Raw genomic sequence first — 8,621 nt, 5'->3', positions numbered from 1 at the left:
CCTCGGGGAAGATCAGTTTGGATTCCGTAGAAATATTGGAACACGTGAGGCAATACTGATCCTACGACTTATCTTAGAAAAAAGATTAAGGAAAGGCATACTTACGTTTCTAGCATTTGTAGACTTAGAGAAAGCTTTTGACAATGTTGATTGGAATACTCTCTTTCAAATTCTGAATGTGGCTGGGGTAAAATACAGGGAGCGAAAGGCTATTTACAATTTGTACAGAAACCAGATGGCAGTCATAAGAGTCGAGGGGTATGAAAGGGAAGCAGTGGTCGGGAAGGGAGTGAGACAGGGTTGTAGCCTATCCACGATGTTATTCAATCTGTATGTTGAGCAAGCAATGAAGGAAACAAAAGAAAAGTTCGGAGTAGGTATTAAAATCCATGGAGTCGAAATAAAAACTTTGAGGTTCGCCGATGACATTGTAATTCTGTAAGAGACAGCAAAGGACTTGGAAGAGTAGTTGAACGGAATGGACAGTGTCTTGAAAGGAGGGTATAAGCTGAACACCAACAAATCAAAACGAGGATAATGGAATGAAGTCGAATTAAGTCGGATGATGCTGAGGTAATTAGATTAGGAAATGAGACACTTAAAGTAGTAAAGGAGTTTTGCTATTTGGAGAGCAAAATAACTGATGATGGTCGAAGTAGAGAGGATATAAAATGTAGACTGGCAATGGCAAGATAAGCGTTCCCGAAGAAGAGAAATTTGTTAACATCGAGTATAGATTTAAATGTCAGGAAGTCGTTTCTGAAAGTATTTGTATGGAGTGTAGCCATGTATGGAAGTGAAACACGGACGATAAATAGTTTAGACAAGAAGAGAATAGAAGGTTTCTAAATGTGGTGCTACAGAAGAATGCTGAAGATTAGATGGGTAGATCACATAACTAATGAGGAGGTATTGAATAGAATTGGGGAGAAGAGGAGCTTGTGGCACAACTTGACTAGAAGAAGGGATCGGTTGGTAGGACATGTTCTGAGACATCGAGGGATCACCAAGATAGTACTGGAGGGCAGCGTGGAGGGTAAAAATCGTAGAGGGAGACCAAGAGATGAATGTACTAAGCAGGTTCAGAAGGATGTAGGCTGCAGTAGGTACTGGGAGATGAAGACGCTTGCACAGGATATAGTAGCATGGAGAGCTGCATCAAACCAGTTTCATGACTGAAGACCACAACAACAACAATGTTGTAATTTTGAGTAATGGAGGGTTTATTATGTAATACAGTTTGACACTATTTTGAAAATATTTTCTTATGAATGAATATGAATATGTAATTGAAACACCACATATGCAAAATCATTATGTAATAACTTGTAGTAAACACATTTATCGTGGCAGTGGCCTTGCCGCAGTGGATACACCGGTTCCCGTCAGATCACCGAAGTTAAGCGCTGTCGGGCGTGGCTGGCACTTGATTGGGTGACCATCCAGGCCACCATGCGCTGTTGCCATTTTTCGCGGTGCACTCAGCCTCGTGATGCCAACTGCGGAGCTACTCGACCGAATAGTAGCGGCTCCGGTCACACGCCCCTCCTATCCGCATCCTAACCTGAGGATGACACGGTGGTCGGGTGCTCCCGATGGGCCACTTGTGGCCTAAAGACGGAGTGCTAAACACGTTTATCGTCAGGATGATATTCTATTGAGAACAGTCAAAGAGAATATCTGAAGAAGGGAACGTTGTCGCTGGACACGGATGCGCACAGTGTTGCTGAGTCTAGCGCGAGCTGTTGTGCAGTAGAGTCTGACAGGAGCGCTCAGGCGTAGTCATTGCTAGCGGCTTGTGGCGCAGCATATTTAAGGTACCAAACTGGAAAAATTGCATGTTACAGCCCGGCATAATAACGGTGTTAACTGGGCGCAGTGCAAAAAACGTCGAGAAGGAGTTAATATGAAAGAAGACCACTGTGAACCGAAAACTGTTTATCGGAGAGCGACACTAAAAAGAGCCTGCTGCCATGCATGTCGGCGATTATAACGTTAAGTAGCACCAGCAACCACTCACTGAAATAAGACCAGCTTGTGCTCTGTCTATAATGACCTCGATGTTGACGGGTCGACTGGACTTAAAACCCAATATAATATCAGAAAAATCTGATGATCGAACAGACCAATGTAACATGTCGACACTCTGTAGAGCATGTACGGTTACAACAGCGGTTTGTGGACGAGCATTATCCTGTTGGAAAACAACCCCTGTGTGGTGCGACGGGTTAAATATTGTTTGCGCCGTTTACAAGAGGCTACAACTATTTTTTTTAACAAACAGCGTTTGCTGCCGAATAATTTGGCTAGGGGTAGGCAGAGACGCCTGTAACTTTGACACTCCGTAGCGTCGTTGGATAATGTTTCTCGACACTGGTTCCTGTTCTAGACTTTGTCCTCAGACACTCTTTACAATCCCTTGAAATTAGTAGCAACATTTTCTAGGATACCCAGACGGAAAAAAATGGCAACGCCAAAAATAATTTATATAGAGGAATGAAATTTCTGAAATACATTTGTCTACTTAAAAGATTCAAGTGATTAATATTGCAAGATCAGAGAATAATGTAAGCACGAGATAAGACGCTTCAAGTATAAAATGGTGGTGCATTAATAGCCGGTGTAACGACCAGAATGTGGAATGCAAGATACAAAAGTCCATGCATTGCGTTTTACAGGTACTGAATGTCAGTTTGTGGGACGGAGTTCCATGCCTATTGCACTTGGTCGGTCGTTACAGGGACGGTTTATGCTGATTGTGGATGATGCTGGAGTTATCGTCCGATGATGTCCAATCTGTGCTCGATTGGAGAAAAATCTGACTATCGAGCAGACCAAGATAACATGTCGACACTCCGTAGAGCATGTAGGGTTACAACAGCGGTTTGTCGACGAGCGTTATCCTGTTGGAAAACAACCCCTGTGTGGTGTGGCGGATTGAATATTGTTTGCGCCGTTTACAAGAACCTAAAAACTGTTTTTGCGGTCAGAAAGGAAGCGATGGAGAACATACTGACCATAATTTCCAGTCTGCAAGTCCACATTATTCCCGTGCCTATTGAAAGAAAATGTTCATACTTGCTATCTACTCAGTGGGATCAGGAACTATGACTATAAATAAAAGTTTTGAGCTCTAACTGAGTAATGTGTTTAATAAAAGTTCACTCTCACATACATAATAATATTCCTGATAACAATAATATTGTCCCTATCAGAAACAGCACTTCTGGCAGCTCAGAGGCGACCTCTAAGGCAAGTTCCAATTATGATGGTCTGTCACCATGACTTCAATCATCCAAGCTAATTTCTCGCCACAAAAGTGGAAAATAATCTCGCCACTCGTCTTTGTCAACATTACGGGCGGCAAGCAAGCAGTTACTTTCGTGAAATCTGAGCTACCCAGAATGTAGTACAGTCCTCACCAGTTCACTTTCCACTTTACCGAAAACGCGTTCGGTAGGTGCCTAGCTCTGACGTCATACGAGGCAGAGGGTATGCCGGCATTTGACTGACGTGGAGCCCGCTGCTGTGGCCGAGCGGTTCTAGGCGCTTCATTCCGGAACGGCGCTGCTACTACCGTCGCAGGTCGAATCCCGCCACGGGAATGGATGTGTGTGATGTCCTTAGGTTAGTTAGTTTTAAGTAGTTCTAAGTCTAGGTGACTGATGAGCTCAGACGTTACGTCCCATAGTGCTTAGAGCCATTTGAACAAATTTGAACTGACGTGGACAGATTGATAGCTCGGTGCAAAGTGTCTCACTCGCTGCCTCTCTCGCCTTATTTATAAATGGGCACAGCGGACCGCCGAACGGAATATCTGCTATCAACCGATTTAGGCGAAGGTAGCAGCATCTAAATGACCCCTATCTCGGACACTTATTAAATAATATCTCCCTTGTGTAACAATCTTCAATCTTCCTAATTTTGATGTAATTAGATTTAAGTTGGCTTTAGTTACTGAAAAAGTTTTTCTCTGCTGCATTGAAACTTGGCCAGATAGACTTTTTAGGATGGGACCGACAGTAGAATATGACCTCTGAGCTACCTCTTTGAGTCCTTGTATTGATTGTTATTTACACTAAAGTCTTGAAACTTCGTACAGCCGTATTGCGTGATGAATGTACTCAAGCGCTATAATTAGAACTTTCTATCATAAATACAAATCATACTGTCTATTATGAATAGGGACGATTTCATTCCAACTTTAGTTTGTAGTTAATTGCTTGAAAACTATTAGAGGAATCTTAAGGGGTCACATGGTTAATGATTTTATATCAATCTGAGGCTACAAACGTATATTAATCTTTCTGTGTCTAATATTTAGCGCCTTCAATTTTTCATAAAAACGCCATTTTTTACCAAAATATTTCACCGATCAAGTTGAGACTTGTAACTTTTGATTGTGACATACATTTGCACATTCTGATCAATTTCTAGCTGCATTATTTAGCACCACTAATTTTTTCTTAAGATAATGTATTTAGTGAAACATATTCATTTAAGCACAACAGACGTCCACGCTGCCCTCTAATGAGCCCTCGCTTGAGCCCACTGAAGTCGCAAATGGCGGTGGTTTAGGGTCAGTTTAATGCACGCTACAGAGCGTCTTTCTCGAAGCTGTTCTTCAAGTAACAGATTTGTAACATTCGTTGTGTCACTGTGGTGCCAACTGCTGCTCACAGTCCGGAACCGCGCTGCTGCTACTGTCGCAGGTTCGAATCCTGCCTCGGGCATAGATGTGTGTGATGTGCTTAGGTTAGTTAGGTTTACGTAGTTCTAAGTCTAGGGGACTGATGATCTCAGATGTTAAGTCCCATAGTGCTTAGAGCCATGTTTTTTGCTGCTCACATTGCTGCTGTAGATGCAGTACAACGCGCCAGACGCATGCACCTGACACGATGGTCTTCCCTCTCGGCAGTGGCACATGGCCGTCCTGAGCTCTGTCTCCTTGCGACCTTACCTTCTCGTGACCACCACTGCCAGCAATGATTTACAGTTGCTACGTTCTTGACAAGTCTTTCTGCAGTATCGCAGAAGGAACATCCCGCTTCTCATAACTCTACTACTCGACCCTTACACGACCTTGTTCAAACTCAAAGAGGTGTTGTTAATGGCGTCTTTGTCGCCTTAAAGGCTCTCTTGACCTACGTCAAGTCACCACGTCCAATCTCAAAGGTAACTAACGCTTATGACAGTTAAAGCGTGTGTGTGAAGAAAACCTAATTTGTATCCTCATAGTGGCACTATTAGCGTTATTCTTGTGCAACTGGCGCGAAATTTGAATACGCATCATATGTCATATGTAGAAATATGCCTACCAACTTTCGTCTATGTCACGCAACTCCATCAGTGTACGTATACATTCTACATCTACATGGTTACTCTGCAATTCACACTTAAGTGCCTGGCAGAGGGTTCATAGAACCATTTTCATACTACTTCTCTACCACTCCACTCTCGGATGCAGAAGTTGCAGCATTAGAAAATTGCAGCGAAATGCAGGAAGATCTGCAGCGGATAGGCTCTTGGTGCAGGGAGTGGCAACTGACCCTTAACATAGACAAATGTAATGTATTGCGAATACATAGAAAGAAGGATCCTTTATTGTATGATTATATGATAGCGGAACAAACACTGGTAGCAGTTACTTCTGTAAAATATCTGGGAGTATGCGTGCGGAACGATTTGAAGTGGAATGATCATATAAAATTAATTGCTGGTAAGGCGAGTGCCAGGTTGAGATTCATTGGGAGAGTCCTTAGAAAATGTAGTCCATCAACAAAGGATGTTGCTTACAAAACACTCGTTCGACCTATACTTGAGTATTGCTCATCACTGTGGGATCCGTACCAGGTTGGGTTGACGGAGGAGATAGAGAAGATTCAAAGAAAAGCGGCGCGTTTCGTCACAGGGTTATTTGGTAAGCGTGATAGCGTTACGGAGATGTTTAGCAAACTCAGGTGGCAGACTCTGCAAGAGAGGCGCTCTGTATCACGGTGTAGCTTGCTGTCCAGGTTTGAAGAGGGTGCGTTTCTGGATGAGGTATCGAATGTATCGCTTCCCCGTACTTATACCTCCCGAGGAGATCACGAATGTAAAATTAGAGAGATTCGAGCGTGCACGGAGGCTTTCCGGCAGTCGTTCTTCCCGCGAACCATACGCGACTGGAACAGGAAAGGGAGGTAATGACAGTGGCACGTAAAGTGCCCTCCGCCACACATCGTTGGGTGGCTTGCGGAGTATAAATGTAGATGTAGAATGGCGCGTGGGAAAAAGGAACACCTAAATCTTTCCGTTCGGCATGGTGAAGACAATACATCACAAACTAAAAATACATCATAGTAATACATTAAAAAGCGAAAAACACGAATAATAATAAACCAGAAAATATATGACAAAAAATATTAAGGTAGGAAAACACACGGCGAATAGAGGTCTGTGGGACAACGGGCCAACTTCCAAGTTGGTGTGGCTTAGCATCTTCTGGACGCGGGAAACTTGTACCTGCCCGCAGCTCGTGGTCGTGCGGTAGCGTTCTCGCTTCCCACGCCCGGGTTCCCGGGTTCGATTCCCGGCGGGGTCAGGGATTTTCTCTGCCTCGTGATGGCTGGGTGTTGTATGATGTCCTTAGGTTAGTTAGGTTTAAGTAGTTCTAAGTTCTGGGGGACTGATGACCATAGATGTTAAGTCCCATAGTGATTTGAACCATTTGAATTGACTGTTTTCTCAGAACCTTCTAAGAGATTGTTTTGTAACTTCAATTGCTGAAATATTATGTTGCTTCTCCTCTTACAATTTGCTGTAAGTATTTCAACAACAGTAACCAGTGGCAAACAAGATTTGTGTATTTTTAGAAAGAGAATAACATTTGCTCTAAATTTAAATTTTCGTATTTCATGATCCCATGAATGAGTCTTGAGAGTTGGCAGCAAGTATTTGAATTAACACCTTTTGTTATTTGATCTCACTGAAATATCTGATAAATTGTTGATCTATTACCAGTAGTCATTTTTAAGTAATTTTATGTAAATTAACAGTTTTATCTTAATATGTCAATGTCCTGTTGGCCTCATTAATAAAATTATTTTACTGGAAAGTGTTAATTAAAGTCTTCATACGAATGATGTTCAATTCTTTGGCCTTGTCCTTTCACTTCCAGGCAACGTTATGCCAGTAGAGGGTACCACTCTCACTTTGTTGTTAAGCTTTTACGGTGACTCATTCCGGATGTTATTCTGTTTCATATTGTTCACAGTCTTCTTGGAAGGTCAAAACCAGGAACTTGTTTGGTCACATCAACGATAAGGCCCCATTTTGCAGGATGCTTCTTCGACAGCCTTCCTTCCAATCCCTCCCTTCCTCAAAAACTTGTAATTTTTCGGTGGTTTTCCGGAGAGACGTCCTCGAATTCAGTCGATCCTTGGTGTGTAAATGATGTTGAATTGGGAGATCACATTGGTTTCATGTCTTTTTTTTATTCCTTTTTTATTGTAACTTTACGTATGATGTTTGTTGGTTGTGTGCTAGCTGGGTTGTGGGTTCGCCTTCATTGAGCCACTTATGATCATCATCGATTCACTGTGCCCGACGTCAAAGTTTTTAGTGATTTGTCGCCAATGGTATAACCGAACGTGTGAGGTTATTCCCCTACACACTTCCGATAACGATAATGTCCCCATACAAAGAGGGGTCTAGGTCCTAAACTAGGTCTCAATAGATCTTAAATTCAGAAACGTGGTCGGTTTGATATCTGTTCTGCCTCATAAACGGCAGCTGATGTTAATTCAGTGTGGATACAATGTAAGAAGAAGTTACAAGCAAATCAGTAATATATCGGTAGTTTTGTTCGAGATGTATTCAGGTCCGATTCTTTTTCTCAGGACTGGAAACAGATAGAAATATGTAGTTCGTTTTAACATACGTCTTCTCTCGTTGTGAATTTGTGACAGAGGTGGCATTACTGTACAGCAAACACAACGCTAGTAGTACCGGCGTAAGAGAGGACTGTTTTAAAACGGCGCTTCGTTTCGGAACTTAAAAACGGCATCCATGTCTCATCCGTAGCCACAATCGATGAAAAGAAAGTCCCATTCATGCCGACATTACGCTTCAACACTGCCTGGTAATTACCACGCACACAGCCTTGTGGCCGTCCGTCAGCATTCGTGACACCCACCTGCAGGACACTTTGCTTATTTTCGTGTATTCGGGCGCAGATTCCACGAAAGTGCCAACTTTGGGTGCGACGTGTTCGGTGATCCTCCAAAACAACTTTCTATATTTCCTCTATCTGTTCTCAGACTGGCTGGTGCAAGGCCGAAATTGTCTTGGTTGTTGTCACATGACGTTCTGTCTTCTCTGAACTGTCACACGCATGAAAGCACGTTAGATACATCCACGACACCATAACGAAATGTCTCACTCAACTGGAGATGACTTCCAGTCGGTGTCACACCACGCAAATGAAGAAAACGAATGATTACAAGCTTTTCTTGTAATGAAAACGTCGCCATTTCAAGTATCAAAAACAGTCCTCATTATCGCCTCTGCCGCTAGAGTTCAGTGTGGCGTACAGTGCTGGGATCTCCATCACGCATTCACAACGAGTGTACGCATATTTT

At 42.8% G+C, this 8,621-nt stretch overlaps 1 pseudogene; it reads left to right on the top strand.

The window, feature by feature from the left end:
• Nucleotides 1–1,348: 1,348 nt before the first annotated feature.
• On the top strand, nucleotides 1,349–1,466 carry LOC124614287 (annotated as a pseudogene).
• Nucleotides 1,467–8,621: the final 7,155 nt, after the last annotated feature.

This window comes from Schistocerca americana, chromosome 4 (assembly GCF_021461395.2).
Source record: "Schistocerca americana isolate TAMUIC-IGC-003095 chromosome 4, iqSchAmer2.1, whole genome shotgun sequence".
Classification (NCBI taxonomy): Eukaryota; Metazoa; Arthropoda; class Insecta; order Orthoptera; family Acrididae; genus Schistocerca; species Schistocerca americana.
This window is presented reverse-complemented; position numbering and strand designations above follow the sequence as displayed.